This window comes from Chionomys nivalis, chromosome X, assembly GCF_950005125.1.
Source record: "Chionomys nivalis chromosome X, mChiNiv1.1, whole genome shotgun sequence".
NCBI lineage: Eukaryota > Metazoa > Chordata > Mammalia > Rodentia > Cricetidae > Chionomys > Chionomys nivalis.
This window is the reverse complement of record NC_080112.1, coordinates 34,996,721-35,016,008: the sequence shown is the minus strand read 5'-3', so window position 1 is coordinate 35,016,008 and position 19,288 is coordinate 34,996,721. Positions and strand designations below refer to the sequence as shown.

General features: G+C 39.2%; 1 non-coding gene across 1 annotated transcript; it reads left to right on the top strand.

Annotated features, from left to right (window-relative positions):
* Positions 1-15,452: 15,452 nt before the first annotated feature.
* Positions 15,453-15,558, top strand: LOC130868780 (U6 spliceosomal RNA). Its single transcript, XR_009056581.1, has one exon. It is a non-coding gene; the product is annotated as a U6 spliceosomal RNA (small nuclear RNA).
* Positions 15,559-19,288: the final 3,730 nt, after the last annotated feature.

Below are 19,288 nucleotides of genomic sequence, written 5' to 3'. Positions count from 1 at the left end.
CAAAGTTGTTGTAATTGTGTCACACAGCGAACCCCACGCCGCTGCCGTGACCCCCCCCTTCCTGCCCGGCTTCTGCGGCCAATCGGAGCAGGCCCTTCGCCTCACGTGACCTTTGTTGACTCGCGTCAGCCGTGGCTCCACTTAACTTGCTAGCTGCTTTAGCCCGCCCACCGAGGCCGCCACAGACCCGGGAGCGGGGTGCTCGCCAGCTCTGCTCGGTGATTGGCTGAAGGGCCCGTCCGTCCTGAGAAGGGTTGTCACTGAGTGGGGCAGCTGGCTAGGTTGTGCTTCTTAAATACGCGGGCAGAGAATGGAGGGTACGGGCCGAGTGGCTTCTGGAGCCCTGGCGGGCTCGGGAGGGGAAGGGGAGGGAAGGGGAGGGCTCGGGCAGGGCGAGGTCCGACACCGCCCGCGGCGGCCGCGCGCAGGACACCACAGAAGATCTGTGCCCGCCCAGAAACCTTGCGGTGGACCGAGACTGCGGCTTCGGTGCTCCTGCGTTCGCCCGCGCACTCCGGGAATAGCGAGCCCCACAGGGCCCAGGAGCGGCCCAGTCGCGGTCCCAGACCGCTGCCCTCGGAAGAAGGCGCACACTTTGACCCTGCCACAAATAAGAACCTCCACGGGGAGTGCGCCGGAGGGGCAGCTGCCCGGGCGCCGCCCTAGACTAGGCCCCAGTGGTGGTCCGAAGCCCCACACCCTCCCCAAGGTGAAGGGGAAAACGTCCCCGACCCCCTCCCACACACCCCAGGCCGGAAGGAGTGAAGAGTCGCCCGCAGGGGTCTGGCGCGCTGGCCGCGGCAGCCCACCGCCAAAGGTCTGTTGGCAGCACTTTCTGGCCAAATCTAACTACTGCTTGGATTTTAGCCCGCACCCTTGCAGTAATTCATTACCCTGGAAGAAAAAAACAGTGAAATTTGTGGAGGGGGATACCCACAATGCTGGGTCCTGTTGCTATCGTCTCAGTGGGACCTCCATGGAAGAATAAGAACTGCATATGAACTGACCTTAGAAAAACAGAGCCTCAACACACTTGGCTGCCCACAAAAGCTTTTGCCTGCTTCCCCGAGACACGAAAACTCTTAGTAATATTTACTTGTTCTGCCCCTCAGGAGGGGCACATAAAAGTCTGGTTTCAGTCCACAGTATAATCAGGAGAAAAACTTAATGGACTTGGAAAGACAGATTTAATTTGTATCTCATATAGCATGGCACACCTCCAGTTTTAGGGGATAGGGAAGTACTGATTATTAAAGAATGACTATATGAAGAAAAGGATCCCTTTATAAGTGGAGTTTTATATGTTTTAAGTTGTAAGTTTACACCTGTAATCAATAGGGTATATTTAAATTTCGATTTCAGACTATGTGAGTGCTGAATCAGTAAATCCTAGCTGGATTTAGTGAGACAATGACGATCCCGAGTGATTTCTGCAAACACAGGGCACTTTCAATTGCTGCCTGGAGACTAGTAACTAGATGAACAAACTCTAATTTTATATGAATTATATTTCATGTTCAATTACAGTTTTGGAAAACATCTCTTCCACTCTATGGTATTCCATTTTCCTTGAGTGAGTGCAGGGGACTGAATATTTTCCATAGCTATATTAACACATGTATTGTTCAGTGTCACCAATGGTGACCTTCAAAACCTGAAAGATTTTTGGCCTCACTACCACACAAGCACTCGCTTGCACAAACAGAAATGAAATCTGTCAGTATTTGGCCATATTCCCGAAGTTAGTGGTTTCTGATTCAGTACCTTCCCAAAAATGATATAAAGCCACCCACCACCCATAATTCAATGCCTTCCCGTCCTCCATTGCTAGGATAAAATATTAGGGGTAGAGTGATGGGGGGCAGCTGAAGTCTAGCTAGCACTGCCACTTTCTAATCCTTTGTCCAAGCTGTGTGACCTCTATTCCAAAGCTGTTGTTTTGATTTGGAGGGATTCTTGTTTGTTGGGGCACAGATTTTATGAGACAGCTTCTCGCTCTGTAACCCAGACTGGCTTCTGGGTTCTCAGGCCTCAGACTCCTCCCTTCTGGGCATAGAAGACATGTACCACCATGCCTGGCTAAAACAGCACTTTGTTTATTCCAACTACAAGGATTTATTGTCCATCAAGCATGAAGCAGTTTCCATATAGAAACTTAAGTCTTACATCACTGTGTGAGTTTTTGGCCTTTTTCATAGTTTATCTTCTGTCAAATATAAATAAAATAAGTTTGGACCCTTTCTTATTCACTGTTGAGAAAATGATTAAATTTTATTTTAAATTTATGACATACAAAGATGGGAAATGTTTATTTTATAATAATTATATCTGTGGAAAATAGTAACTGGGCTGATTTAGCTCAATTGGTAGAATGCTAGCCTATCATACATGAAGCATTTAGTGTGTTCCCCAGCACAGCATAAAGAGGGTGAAGCAGCACAGACCTCTAATCCAATCACTCAGAAGGTAGAGACAGGAGGGTCAGAGGTTGAAGGTCATCCTAGGCTACAAAGAACGGCGTCAAAACAGGGAAGGCAGAGTGCTGTCACAGTAAGAGCCTGGTCTGTGTTACATCATACAAATCTAGGCTTTAATTCTATCTCTACCACTTAATAATGAGGCAGCCAACCTTCAATAACTCAAAGTATTTGTCACTAAGCCTGACAATATGAGTTCGACTCCCAGATCCATGAATTGATACTTGCAAGTTGTCTTCTGACATCCACAGGCTTACTATGACATACACATGCCCTCCCACACAAATAATTTAAAAACTTAACAAACTCTGACCACTTAATGAAATTATTTTAAAGAGTAGACAGTGTGGCCTGGAGTAGGGGCACATGCCTTTAGTCCCAGCATTTGGGAGACAGAGGCAGATGAATCTCTGAGTCTTAGGCCAACTTGGGCTACACAGCAAGTTCCAGGATAGCCAGGGCTACAGAGAGAAAACCTAACTCAAAAAATCAAAGATAAAGAAAGAAAAATTGGATACTGTAAAACAGATGGAGTACTAGATATATAATATAGAATCCTAAGCCTTAATAGGACTCGGTGTGATTAGCATACTCAGGGACTTAAAGTCAATCTCCAGCATCAAAATAAACAAAATTTAAAATTTTGATTTTTGAGATCTTTTCTTGCTTTCACATACAGGGTCTAAATTTTTTAGCAGTACACTACAAATCACTTCTGCCTATCTTTCACCGTCCCTATAAACCCAATACAAAAGCAATCCTAATCCACTTCATATTTAGCGAATATAACCACAGTGTTGCTATTCCCCTCATTCTAAAATGGAAAATTATATTAATTCTAGATTTTTTTATAATTCTGATAACACAATAGAAGCTCAGAAAAATTAAATCAGAATTTTCCAACCTAATAAAACTTTCACAGGCAAATCAACTATATAAAACGTGGTAAGTCAGCTTATGGACTAAATACTATATAATTTGAAGCAGTAATACACATACTATAATTTCCATCAATGTCAAGCCAGTTGCAAGAAAATAAATTTAGCTTATTTTAAACAACTAAGTATTTAACCTAAAAATAATGCAAAATGAATAATAAAAACCTAGAGACAAGGTTCAAGCTGCAGAGCAGAAAAGCAAAGCAGCCAAGCCACTAGAGAGCTCTTATCTCCTTGAAATTTTCAGACTGAAAGAGAGCGAGTTCCTGTCTAGCCCACTTTATAGTCCTCTCTAGTGCTGGGATTAGAGACATGTACCACCACCACCCAGCAATTATGACTAACTAGTGTGACTGCTGGGATGAAAGGTGTGTGCCACCACTACCTGGCTTATATGGCTGACTAGTATAGCTGTTTTGTGTTCTCATCTTCAGGCAACCTTTATTTATTAAAATACAAATGAAATATCACAACATTCACCTTTTTGTCTAAAAAATAAGGCTATAACTAATATAAGAAAACTATATACACTATATACAGGCAATAAATACATCAACAATGTCTATTCCATTTGCATTTGACATATTCAGAGAAAATACTCCATATCTATCCTATCTTGGTGAGTCCAAAGTTTTGTACCTAATTTACTTTCTATTATAACTTGTTTTCTGCATCTGGTAAACAGGGAAAACTATAACTCTCTAGTCTTCAACTCCCTCAGAGATTCAAGAAAGAAATAATATTAACTGAGTAAGCAGGAAGTACAAACAAGTGACTTCTAAAAAATGTGAGAAATGAGAGAAAACATCTAGCTGCATGGACAGTCACCCAAAGTTCCTCTGTAACATTGGGGCATCCATCTTTGGCCTAGAGGCCTAGCATATCCAACAGCCTTTTCTGTGAAAGCAGGATATTCTGAAAGGCTGTCCCTCCTTGTCTTGACCGTGTTTTCTTTTGTGCCCTGCTTGTTCATTTAGGGCAGCACGATGTCAGCAATTGAAACAAGGGCATTTTCTTGCTCAGTGGTGTGCTTTTGCACATGTGGAGTTTCTTCAGTGTTCATTATCTACTCTGAAGTAGATCGGTGCTGCCAGGAGCAGACATGTCTTATTGTCATAAAAAAAGAAAAAGAAAAAAAAGAAACCTATATTATTAAAATATCTTAAATCCCATATTCTGGAGATCTCTGAAGTATTTGAAGGTGACCTGTCTATCCAAAATATATCTTTGTTTGACCTTGAAAACATACCTAATGTGACTATAAGTTCAATTATAATAGGTGATTAACTACAAACCTGTATTTCCTTATTATCTTAAACAGTTGGCAATAATAATTTTCAAGGACTAGAAATTTGTATTACATTGTTAAATGAATTGTACAGGTACAATACCTTGAACAAGAGTAGAAAGGTATGTACAATACAGTCTAACAATATTAATCTTAATATATAGAATTTGTATACAATATACAAAAATCTAATCCAATAAAACATATTAAAAACTAGTAGTTACTTTTCTAAAGTAGATTCAATAATTGATACAGAATGCATCAAATGGGGGTACACGAGTCAAATTATCCCAAGCTAACTCTGATTATAAGGTTTTACTTTATTAAAGGGGATCTCACAAATTACAGTGAGGAAATAGGGATGGGTTTTGACAGCCAGGTAAAGCTCACAAGGAGAACAGAGAGACCTTTGCAAAACTGTGGCTTTTTGGTACTCTAAGTCATGCCCCAACCTAGTCTAGCCTCTTAAAAGCCATTGGCTGAAAGAGGTTCCCTAACACCTCCCCATTTTGTCTAAATAAGAGCATTTCAAACCCAATACAAAAGCATATATATACACTAAGAACAGATATCAAATATAAAATTTAGAATTACAACCAGCATAAACAATATTAAGCAAGGAGTATATGCTAAATATTTTAATAATCATTTTATCCTAAGGAGTCTAAGTCTTGTATTGGAAATTGCTTGGCTAGATCATAAGATGAAGGTAACTACAACTATCAAATCTTTAACCCCATCAAAGGCCTAAGAAGAGAGATAATATTACTTGGGTAGGCAGGAAGTACAATCAAGCAGCTTCCAAAATGTGCAGTAGATGACAGAGACAACTGGCTACCTGAGCAATCACCCAGAGTCTTATTTGCAATGTTGAAGTAACCAACTTTGGCTAAGGTCTAGAGTAACTGACAGACCATTTTCAGAGGCAGGAAAAATTTACAAAAGCATATAACCCTGTCTTGGCAAGGTTTCACAGTCATTTTGCTTTTATCCTGCTTGTCCTGTCCGGACACCATGCACTCTGTCAGTGGTCGAGGCATGGGCAGTTCCTTACCCAAAGGCCAGTTGTGCCAAGATGAAAGCAAGCTCCAAGTAGAGTGTCTTAGGTGCTCAACATTGTCTCGGGAATAGATTAGTGCTGCCAGGAGCATCGTGTCTCAAGTCAACAGAACCCTAAGTTATCTAAATGTTCTATTCTACAGTTCTTTGAAGTGGTTGAAGATTACCTATCTATGCAGAATACAATTTCTATGTATCTAAAGAACCTAATTCGTCTGTAAGTATGACAAACATGAATGACTATTGACCTATAATATTCGATACCTTTATAATTTAAAGATTAAGACTTTGTATCAGAATATTAAACAATCTTTAAACAACTGTGCAGTGAATGAGGACAATGACCTCAAAGTGTAAACAATGTGTAAGTATCTTGATCAGAGGTAGAAATATATAATGCAATATGATAAATATGTCTTAAAATTGTATCAATATACAAAATGTCTTAAATAGATGTAGAAAAAAGCATGCATACAATATGAACAAATAATTGTGCACTGGTATACAAATATTGTTAACAGAAATAGGAGCATATTCAATATGACAAATATAATTTGAACTTGTATCAATATATAAGAATCTATACCAATGTAAATTGTCCATAAATAACAGCTCACAAGTATTTACTCTATTACTCATTATTATTAGTGTAAGTTCACACTAATCTACCTATTATCCATTCAGTTCTCCCCCCTTTTTTTTCAAGGAGATCTCTGGGCCTACATGATTTCCACCCCAACCCCAAATCCTATACGAGTAATAACCCCTAATTAATGTCCCTAACCCTGAGGACAAGCTTTGTTGGGAAAAGGGACATTGTCTTCTATAATTGCTTCCACCTGTCATGGGGGTGATGTTCTTTCTATGGGATTCTGTAAAAGTAAAATGGTGCTTAAATTTCAAGATTACTATTACTATTGAGTAGTCAATAGGGTTTTTCTTTAAGTTCTTATTTGGCCAGAACATTGTAAGAAGGTGCACCATTTCACCTAACCAAGCTGGAACCATCTTGAGCAGCTTGTACCCAAAACCATTTTATAGTAGTACTATCAGCATCATGACATTGTATCAACCAGGTGGAGTCATTGCTGTGAGGCCCCATCAACTTCCTGGAAATTTCAAAGTTTATTGCAAGAAAATATAATTGTTTATTGGGGAAGAGTTAAACATTATTCATATAGACATATATTCAATGAAAGATATGATATAGACAAAATAGGCATGGAGAAAAGTAAATTTTTTCTAAAGTCTTTTGTCATTCTGTCCTGGTATGGTTCCTGACAGGAGACAGAAACTCTGAATTTTTCTTTTAACAACATGCTTAGATTTAGAGACAGATAGCCATTGTCCAACTCCAAGACCAGCTTTGATTTTTAAGTGATTTTATAACTCTATAGGAAATTAGATATTATATATATATATATATATAAAATGAGTTTTTACCCTCAGATGTCCTGGCCTCATAAGTCATATTCCTCTTTACTTAGTGATTCTGGAACCAATCACCTTCTCTGTTGTTATTACTGGAAAGGCAGGTAGAGCTTTGTACCTGCAATATGTACCTTTGTAGGTAAAGCTTTGTGGAAATTGTCCTGGAGAGATTTACCCATAGATGTAGTTAAAATTTGCCTTTCTACCCTTTGCTCTTCTTCATCAGAATTTAGAAATTCCTCAATCTTTTCAATTCTATTCACCATTGCCTTCTGCAATGTCTGAATCTCCTGTCCAGAATTATGTTCCAAAGCCTTCACTGAGGATTCTAAAGTATGAAGTTTGTCCATTAGAGATAACATCTCATCTTTGGACATAATTTTTATAGCATATACCGTGCCTTCTTGTATTGACAATCTTTCCACCAATCTGTCATAAGCTTTAGACAAAATCCGATTGTCACATTCAGCAGTTTTGATTCTCTCAGTTAATGTTTCAGTTCCTACAGAAAGGGACTGAAGCTTACGATCCAAATCAGCTGTTCCCTCTTCCATAGTAATGAATTTCTCCTTAACATCAGCCTGTACCTTTTTAAAATTTTGCTCGGTTGATCGAGTCATGTTAAACAAAGATCTGTTCTCTTCCTGAAGGACTTCAAACTGATTCTTGAGAAGATTGTTGTCATTCTCAATTGTTTTTAAGCATTCAATCTCTGCCTTAAGAATCCTGGATTCGTCTCGTAAAGACTTTATCATATTTCTGTTATCAAACCATTTATTGCCAATGAAAACTATGAATCCCAGAAGGATCCATAGATGTGGGGTGATAGACACCTCTTGTAAAATCTCCCACATGGTACAATTTAAAAAACTGTTAAATTCTTGAATGGTAACGTGTTCAGACATTTTATTTATAAAAGGAAATTTTTTTACCTGCAATGACCAGTTCCTGCCAGTGGTGGTCTCTGTGGTTTTGGAGCCTGTCCTGGAACTAGCTCTTGTAGACCAGGCTGGTCTCGAACTCACAGAGATCTGCCTACCTCAGCCTCCCAAGTGCTGGGATTAAAGGCGTGCGCCACCACTGCCTGGCTAAGTCACTTTGTATCCGACCAAATCTGCTGCTGTGGCAGCTTTTGTTGCAAAACTGCAGGTACTTGAGCTTCCGCTAATTCAGGCAGTGGGGTTCCGCTGCAAACTTAGGCAAGGCAGGCAGGGAGGAGTTAATTGCTCTGGTGGGCAGGCGGGGCAGAATGGGCCTGTGTGGCTGAGTGTATCTCGAACTCAGCACTGGGGCCCGAGTCAGGAACTAAAAAACAGCACCCGGGAGCGTGCTATGTTAGCTAGCGGGCTACGCGCTTGAGTCGGGGGCAAAATAGCCCTACGTTGGACGCCAAAATGTAACGGCGTAAACGAATGCAGACAGATTGTAAAAATATATACAGCTTTAATGGGAAAATAGACTTACAGAACCACTGTTCCTGTGGAGACCAGGAAAGCAGAAGCAAGGGCTGCGAGCACAGAAGCTCGCCAGATTTATAGGTAAACATTAGCTCGAGGCGAACACGCCCCCTAAGGGGCGGGACTTATCCCCACACAAGGTCCTCCACCCTATTTATATCTAGGTTGGGGAATCTGCATAAAACCAATCTAGGCACTCTGAATGTGGGTGACAGCTTTAGTTTTTAATTTGACTGGGACCATAAAAAGACCATTTGCATTATATGTCTGTAGAGAATAGCAGAAACAAATATTTGGAAAGATTATAAAATATTATCCTGTTGGAAATGTGATATACCAATAGGTCAATTTATTCTTTTTCTTGAGACTTTTTTTTCTGAATGGTTTGTCCTTTTTCTTCAGATGTCTCATTTGTAGTCTTCAGATTCCATAGCTGGATACCTTTATTCTCCTGAAAAGAAAGAGGCATATGGAACACATCCAGTTAGCTGGCTTTCTGAGGTCGTTCTTACGGCAGACATTTCCACAGTTGTCCTGGTTCTACTTTGCTGTCTATTGACAATAAAACAGAAAACAAAAGCAACTTGGGGAGTGTCTCAGCCTTTTATTGCTATGATAAAACACCATGATTAAAAGTAACTTCGGGGAGGAAGGGGCTTATTTCAGCTTACAATTTTCTAGTCACTCTCCCTCACTAAGAGAAGTCAGAGTAGGACTTGAGGCAGAAAACTGGAGGCTGCTGGCTGGCTTCCTCCCTCTGACTAGCTCAACCTGCTTTCTTTCTTTTTTTTTCTTTTTTTTTTTATTAAAAATTTTTGCCTCCTCCCCACCTCCCATTTCTCTCCCCCTCCTCCCACTCTTTTTCCCCTCCCTCTCCAGTCCAAAGAGCAGTCAGGGTTCCCTGCCCTGTGGGAAGTCCAGGGTCCTCCCCCCTCCATCCAGGTCTAGGAAGATGCGCATTCAAACAGACTAGGCTCCCACAAAGCCAGTACATGCAGTAGAATCAAAACTCAGTGCCATTGTCCTTGACTTCTCAGTCAGTCCTCATTGTCCACTATGTTCGAGATTCCGGTTTGATCCCATGCTTTTTCAGTCCCAGTCCAGCTGGCCTTGGTGAGCTCCAATTAGACCAGCCCCACCATCTCAGTGGGTGGGCACACCCCTCGCTGTCCTGAATTCCTTGCTCATGTTCTCCCTCCTACTGCTCCTCATTTGGACCTTGGGAGCTCAGTCTGGTGCTCCAATGTGGGTCTCTGTCTCTATCTCCATCACCATGACACAACTCAAGTCCAAATGGATTAAAGACCTCAATATTAATTGGAACACGCTGAACCTGATAGAAGAGAAAGTGGGAAGCAGTCTACAACACATGGGCACAGGAGACCACGTTCTACATATAACCCCAGTAGCTCAGGCATTAAGGGCAACATTGAATAAATGGGACTTCCTGAAACTGAGAAGCTTCTGTAAAGCAAAAGACACAGTCATTAAGACAAAAAAGGCAACCTACTGACTGGGAGAAGATCTTCACCAACCCTGCAACAGACAAAGGTCTGATTTCCAAACTATGTAAAGAACTCAAGAAACTAGACTTTAAAATGCTAATTAACCCAATTAAAAAATGGGGCACTGAGTTGAACAGAGAATATTCAACCTGCTTTCTTATGCAACCCTGGATCACCTAGCCAGGGGAAGCTCACAGTCTACAGCCCACAGTGGGCTGGACCGTCCCACAGCCCTTCTCCAGCCCTACTTTTGTGGAGATTCTCTTTTGGCAATCTATATCTGATCAAATGAAAAACATTTCTTATTTTTATAGGTTAATTTAGATTAAACGACCATGATGCTTAATGAACTATTATCTCCTCTAATTCAGAGGTATTTCTTTTTCAAATTGAATATCAATTTTGATAGTATCCATTGCTTTTCTTCTCCTATGAGAAAAAAGGCAATACTCCTTTCCCAACTTAATACATGTCCATGTTTCCATTCTGAGGTCAGTACATCTTTAAAGTATATCAGCTAATTCAATTCTGTAGTTTTTTTCTACTATTCAATGTCTCTCCACAGCTGATGTTACTTTCTCATTAGCATTTAGAAATTTCAAAGTTAATAAAGCACTATGCAATATATTTCTGGAGGTCTTTATCATCTCTTTCTATTTATTTAACATATCCTTTAAAGTTCCATTTGATCTTTCTATAACTGTCTAGCCTGTAGGATTGTGTGGTATGCCTGTAATATGTTTTATACTATAATGAGCAAAAAACTGTTTCACTTTCTTAGAGACATATGCTGGAGCATTGTCTGTCTTTATTTGTAAAGGTATACCCAGGATTTCCATAACTTCTAGCAAATGTGTGATGACCGAATCACCCTTTTCTGAACTCAAAGCATTTGCCCATTGAAAGCCTGAATAAATTTCAATGCTGTGTACTTATTTTAGTTTTCCAAATTCTACAAAACTGAACATAGTCATTTGCCAGATTTTATTCCTTTGAGTACCCTTTGGGTTACTTCCTGTAGGTAGTGGTGTTTGGCTGTATAAAAAAAACCCAATAGAACATTTTCTTATAATTTTGTTGGCTTGTTGCCACATGATGGAAAAGTTTTTTTTTAGCCTGTGCTATGATGTAATTTTTTTTAAAATAAAATTCTGAGACTTTCAGCACATTTCCATCAAATAATTGATCGATTTTTGCATTACCTTGTGCTAGAGGACCTGGCAGATTCATATGGGATTGGGTGTGCATTATTTATATGGGATGATTCCTATTCCTGATTGTATCTTGTAACTGAATAAATAATAAAGTCAATTCTTTATCATCTGGTATAAGTTCAGCAGTTTTAATATGCAAAAATCTTTTTCTGCATATTGTCAATCTGTAACTATGTTGAAAGGTTCTTTAAAATTTCTTAGTACCATGAGAATACCATATAATTCTGACTTTTGTACAAAATCATAAAAGCTTTGATCCACTTTACTTGAATTTTCTGATTTGTAATTTGTCTTTTCTGTTTTACTTGTACCAGTATAGAATGTACAGGTTCCAGCTATTGAAGTGTCCCATATAATGTGAGGAAGAATCCAATTAATTATCTTTATAAGTTGAATTCTCTTGCTTTGGGGGTAGGTGTTGTTAATCTCTCCCACAAAATAATCACTACTAGCTCTTTGCCAAGGTTCACTTTCTTCCCATAATTTGACAATTTTATCATTATTAAAAAGTACTATAATTTCTGCTGGTCTGTTCATGTTAATTGATAAAATCTCAATTTTCCTTTTAGAATTAACTCAGAGACACTTTCCATAAAAGTCTTTACTTTTTTTTTAATTAGGTTTATGTGTTAAAAAGATCCATTCTAAGATAATATCTTTCCTTACTTCCTGTAGGGGAATATTTGAAGGGTAGTATGACTAAAATGCAGTTAAGATTTGAATCCACATGATCTACATATGCCTTCTGTAATTTCTCTTTAATCAAAGCCAATTCTCTCTCAGCTTCAGCTGGTAATGCCTTGGGACTATTTAAGTTCTTGTCACATCTAGGGTTTTGTTTATATTAATCAGTTCATCAGTTCCTATTCTGATAGTGCATTGTAGATTGGAAATGTCTCCTAGTAATCTTTAGAAGTCATTAAGAGTCTATAATCGATCCCTCCTAATTTGTACCTTTTGGGGTCTATTTTTTATAAGCCTATTTCATAACCTAAATAATTAGTAGAATATCCTCTTTGTATATTTTCAGGAGCAATTTGTAATCCCCAATAAGGTAATTTTTTTTTACTTCTTCAAACATTCTTTCTAAAGTATCTACATTTGAATCAGATAATAAAATGTCATTCGTGTAATAGTAAACTATAGTCAGGAAATTGTTTATTATCATTTCTACTGACTGATTTACAAAATATTGGCACAGGGTGAGGTTATTTAACACTACTTGTGGGAGAATCTTACATCGATATCTTTTATCAGGCTAGGAATTATTATAAGTAGTCACTGTGAAGGCAAATTTTTCTGTCTTTTTCTTGTAAAGGTGTAAAGAAACAATCTTTTAAATCAATAAGACACCATCCTGTAGGCAATAGAGAAGGCAAAGGAATGCCAGACTGTGGAGAACCCATTGGTTGAATCACCTTATTAACAGCTCTTAGATCTGTTACCATTCTTTATTGTCCAGATTTCTTTTTAACAACAAATATAGGAGAATTCCAAGGACTGGTTGATTATTCAATATGCTGAGCATCTAATTGCTCCTGTACCAGCTGTTTTAAAGCCTGCAGTTTCTCTGTTGTTAATGGATATTGCTTAACCCATACAGGTTTTTCTGCAACCATTTAAAGGTAGGGCTGTTGTTACCTTTGAAATATCAGCAGCTGTTGTGTCCTGTTTTTGTACAACCTGAATGGTCAGTGACTGTTCTTTATAATATCTTGTAATATTTTCCCCAGAAACATATGTTAATTTATGGTTTGTTTCTAAGATTGGAGGAATGTAAATCTGAATATTCCATGGCTGTAACAAATCATATGCCCACAAATTCATTGCTATGTTAGCCACGTATGGTTTTAATATTCCTCTCTGTCCTTCTGGCACTATACATTCAACACATCTCATGCTCTGCTTTACCTGAGATAATGTTTAGAACCCTAAAAACTGAACATTTATGTCTTGAAGAGGCTAATTTGGATGCCAAGATTCTGATGAAATTATTGTTACATTCACACCTGTGTCTACCAGACCTTCAATGGCTTCATTGATTCATTTTTAATTTTGGTCTTTGTTCATTTATAGAAGTTTGCCAAAATACTCATTTTATGATTTCTCCTGAGTTTTTTGTTCTCTCTTCTATAGTTGTTCTGTTATCCAAGGCAGTGTGGTATCTTACAATAGGCATTAGGTTCTTTAATTGCTCTGGGAAGGAGTTTCCTCTATGATGGCAGAAAACAACTGAACTGGATTTTGCATAGGGTCTTTTGAGAGGCCCCTCACAGAGTTTCCTGATAGTAAAGAATTATTTTGATTATTTTTCATTGACCTACATTCATTCGTCCAATGCCTGCCTTTGCTACACCTTCCACATGATTCAGAAGGGATGGGCTTTCTTAATGGATTATTCTAAAAAAAAAAAAATTGTATCTAGGAATTTCCTGTCTACAGTCCCTTTTAAGGTGACCTTATTTGCCACAGTTATGACTTTTGACGTTTCGATTTTCCCTCAAACTTCTGAAAATGACCTCTCCTATCTGTGCATCATCATGGACATGAGATTCAACATTAACTATATCTCAAATCCATTCTTCCAAAGGTACTGATCTTCCATTTAATCACCGAATTTCCTTTTGCATAGAAATTGGCACTTTCAAAAGCCCCAGATACAGTTACTATTTGTCTAACTTCTGAATTTGGTATCATTCTATTTATTGCTGAAGTCAATCTTTGTAAGAAATCCATAAAGGGTTCCTTTTGGCCCTGTATAACTTTGGTAAATGACTCAATTTTCTTTCTTATTTCTACAATTCTGTCCCTTAGTTCTATGCATTATAAATCCAGGGTGTCATCATCATATACAGCTTGCCTTTCTATAACAGTATAATCTCCTTCTCCAAGAATTTGATCTTAGGAGATTTTCCTACCTCTATCCTTACTCCATTGTTCAATAATTTTAGCCACATCTCTGAACTGGGTATTTCACTGTAATTGTGGACCTGGCTCTAAAAGACCTTTAACCAATTCTATTCAGTCCTTAGGAATAATTCTATTACAAAATGACCACAAGTTTAACATTTGCTTCACAAGAAGTGAACATATACCATATGAGACTATTGCTTACTTGAATCTCCTTAAATCTAACATGGGCACAGGAATCCAGTTAGCTGTCATTTGGCGATTCGTGTAAGGCTACTGGATATATTAAGGTTGGTTGTTTGAAAACCTTAAGCTGTTACTCTCTGTTCTTATAATGCAGTACTTAATTAAATCCCTCTGTTTGGATTTGAATAGCTCTGTTATCTGTTTTATTAGGATTTTCTGAGGCCTGTATCTTAGCACTCAGATTAATCCACTTTTTACTGACAAGACAAAAATTATTAAGCTGAAAATGTTTACAATTGACATTACTTAAATCCCATCTAAATTAGATATCCTCTCATTTAATCTTTCCATTTTCAAACTGTCAACATATTATCACACAGAGACCCAAATCCCTCCATTATAATGGTTTTCTTTATATTTTAACGTGAGAAAAACTCTCTTTTAAGAATTCCCAATTGTCTTACCAAATCTACCAACAATGTTGAAGAAGATGTGTGGTTTATTGCTGTTGCATGGAACAGTAAAAGCCAGACTGGATTTCAAGGCAGCTATATAGTTTGGTAGAAGCCTGAGAAGGAATTGAGAGGGAGGGAGGGGAGGAGAGAGAAAGAGAGAGAGAGAGAGAGAGAGAGAGAGAGAGAGAGAGAGAGAGAAGAAGAAGAAGAAGAAGAGAGAGACAGTTGTCTGAAAAATGCACAGGGAATTATTGGCAGCAGAGCACAGCTCATGTGGTGGTGGGCTGCCTGAAGTCAGAACTAACCAGTCTAGGGCAGATGAATCCTGTAGCATTTGGAGCCCAGGTGATTTTGGAGTTTGGGTGGCAACTGGAGTCTTTGTCAGAGAGGGTACAACTAGAAAAATCCCAAATTCCCTCAGAAGCTTGAGGAAAAAAAGAAAAGAAAGCCTAACCTGGTGGGGCTGGAACTTGATGTAAAGCTCCAACAGGAGCCCCTCGTGCACCTCCAACCTGTTAAAAGGCCACAGGCAGTGCTCGCATCGGCAGCACATATACTAAAATTGGAACGATACAGAGAAGATTAGCATGGCCACTGCGCAAGATGACATGCAAATTAGCAAAGCATTCCATATTTTTACAAAACCTAAGAATAATAGAGATAGAAGAAGGAGAAGAATTACAGCTCAAAGGCCCAGAAAATATATTTAACAAAATTATGGAAGAAAACTTTCCCAACATAAAGAAAGATATCTCTAAAGCCACAGAGAAACCCTGTCTCGAAAAAAAAAAGAGAAAGATATTCCTATGAATATGCAAGAAGCATACAGAACACCAAATAGACTGGATCAAAAAAAAAGCCATCCCCTCGCCATATAATAATCAAAACACAAAATATACAGAATAAAGAAAGAATATTAAGAGCTGCAAAGGAAAAAGGTCAAGTAACTTATAAAGGTAAACCTATCAGACTTACAACAGACTTCTCTATGGAAACCATGAAAGCCAGAAGGTCCTGGATAGAGGTACTGCAGAAACTAAGAGACCATGTATGCAAGCCCAGACTACTATACCCAGCCAAGCTATCTATCGTTCACTATCAATGGAGAAAACAAAATATTCCAGGATAAGAACAAATTTAAACAATACGTAGCCACAAATCCAGCCTTACAGAAAGTAATAGAAAAAAATCACAACCCAAGGAATCCAACATTCCCAACACTGCCTTTAATAACGCAGACATCTAGCGACACTTCACCAGCATAACTCAAAGAAGGGAAACATACAAACTCTACTACCAAAAAATAATAATAGCCAGAGTCAACAACCACTGGTCATTAATATCACTTAATATCAATGGACTCAATTCACCTATAAAAAGGCACAAGCTATGAGATTGGATACAAAAACAGGATCCAACATTCTGCTGTTTACAAGAAACACACCTCAACCACAAAGACAGACATCTACTCAGAGTAAAGGGTTGGGAAAAGGTTTTTCAAACAAATGGTCCTAAGAAACAAGTGGGTGTGGCCATACTATTTTTCTAAAAAATCTGATTTCAAATTAAAATCAATAGGAAGAGATCGAGATGGTCATTTTATACTCATAAGAGGAACAATTCATCAGGATGAAGTCTTAATCCTGAATATCTATGCCCCTAATATAAAAGCATCCACTTACGTAAAAGAAACATTACTAGAACACAAGGCAGACATCAAACCACACACACTAATAGTAGGAGACATCAACACACCTCTCTCACCAATGGACAGGTCAATCAGACAGAAACCTAATAGAGAAATAAGAGAATTAATGGAGGTAATGAAGCAAATGGATTTAACAGACATCTATAGAACATTCCACCCAAATAGGAAAGAATATACCTTCTTCTCTGCAGCTCATGGAACCTTCTCGAAAATTGACCACATACTCGGTAACAAAGCAAACTTCCACAGATACAAAAAAATTTTAGTAAGCACCCAAGTATTATTGGATCACCACGGATGAAAGTTAGAATTCAACAACAATGCTACCCCCAGAAAGCCGACAAACTCATGGAAACTGAACAGTCAACTACTGAACCACACCTGGGTCAAGGAAGAAATTAAGAAAGAAATTAAAATTTTTCTTGAATTTAATGAAAATAAAGAGACAATATACTCAAACCTATGGGACACAATGAAAGCAGTGCTAAGAGGAAAGTTCATAGCACTAAGTGCCCACTTAAAGAAAACAGAGAAAGCACACATTGGAGACTTAACAGCACACCTGAAAGCTCTAGAAAAAAAAAAGCAGACTCACCCAGGAGGAGTAATAGATTGGAAATAATCAAACTGAGGGCTGAAATCAACAAAATAGAAACACAGAAAACAATCCAAAGAATCAATGAAACAAAAAGTTGGTTCTTGGAGAAAATCAACAAGATCGACAAACCCCTATCCAAACTAATCAAACGACAGAGAGAGAACACGCAAATTAATAAGATCAGAAATGAAAAGGGAGACATAACCATAGACACAGAGGAAATTCACAGAATCATTAGATCTTGCTACAAAAGCCTATATGCCACAAAACTGGAAAATGCACAAGAAATGGACATCTTTTTAGATAAGTACCATATACCAAAGTTAAACCAAGACCAGGTGAACAATCTAAATAGATCTGTGAGTCGCGAGAATTAGAAACTGTTATCAAAAACCTCCCTTCCAAAAAAAGCCCAGGACCAGATGGTTTCAATGCGGAATTCTACCAGAACTTCCAAGAAGACCTAATACCTATATTCTTCAATGTATTTCACAATATAGAAACACAAGAGTCATTGCCAAATTCCGTTTATGAAGCTACAGTTACCCTGATAACAAAATCACACAAAGACCCAACCAAGAAAGAGAATTACAGGCCTATCTCACTCATGGATATCGACACAAAAATTCTCAATAAAATACTGGCAAACCGAATCCAAGAACACATTAAAAAAATTATCCATTATGATCAAGTAGGCTTCATCCCAGAGATGCAGGGCTGTTTCAACATACGCAAATCTATCAATGTAATCCATCATATAAATAAACTGAAAGAAAAAAACCATATGATCATTTCATTAGATGCTGAAAAAGAATTTGACAAAATTCCCTTTATGATAAAGGTCTTGGAGAGATTAGGGATACAAGGGTTATACCTAAATATAATAAAACTTATATACAGATCAGCACGGGAGTTTTGACCTGCTCCGTTTCCAACCCCGGGCTGATTCACCCCTCCTTAGGCAACCTGGTGGTCCCCCGCTCCCGGGAGGTCACCATATTGATGCCTAACTTAGTGCGGACACCCGATCGGCATAGCGCACTACAGCCCAGAACTCCTGGACTCAAGCGATCCTCCTGTCTCAGCCTCCCGAGTAGCTGGGACTACAGGCGTGCGCCACCGCACCGGGTGAGGTGGCATGGGGCAAAGGGGAAATGGAATGAGAAACGTGAGAAGGGGAGGATGGGAGGAGCTTGGGGGATTGGGATGGTTGGGATATAGGAAGGGTGGATACGGGAGCAGCGAAGTATATATCCTAACTAAGGGAGCCTTCTTAGGGTTGGCAAGAGACTTGACTCTAGAGGGGTTCGCAGGTGTCCAGGGAGATGTCCCCAGCTGGTACCTTGGGCAACTGAGGAGAGGGAACCTGAAAGGTCCCTATCCTATACTGATGAATATCTTACATATCACCTTAGAACCTTCATCTGGCGATGGATCGAGGTAGAGACAGAGACTCAATTTGGAGCAACGGTCTGAGCTCTTAAGGTCCAAAGGAGGAGCAGAAGGAGGGAGAACATGAGCAAGGAAATCAGGACCACGAGGGGTGCACCCACCCACTGTGACAGTGGATCTGATTTATTGGGAGCCCACCAAGGCCAGCTGGTCTGGGACTGAATAAGCATGGGTTGAAACTGGACTCTCTGAGCATGGCAGACAATGAAGGCTGATGAGAAGCCAAGGACAATGGCACTAGTACATTTGATCCTAATACATGAACTGGCTTTGTGGGAGCTTAGCCTGTTTAGACGCTCACCTTCCTGGACGTAGATAGAAGACCTTCGTCTTCCCGCAGGGCAGGGAATTTGGACTGCTCTTCAGTATTGAGAGGGAGGGGGAATGGTGTGGGGGGAGGAGAAGAGGAGTGGGGATAGGGGGAGGGGAGTGGGGGGAGGGGGCAATATTTGGGAGGAGGGGAGGGAAATGGGAAATGGGGAGCAGGTGGAAATTTTAATTAAAAAAGAATAAAAAAAAGGCCAAAACAAAATAAAAATAATAAAAAAAAAAACTTATATACAGCAAGCCGACAGCTAACATCAACTCAAACGGAGAGAAACTCACAGCC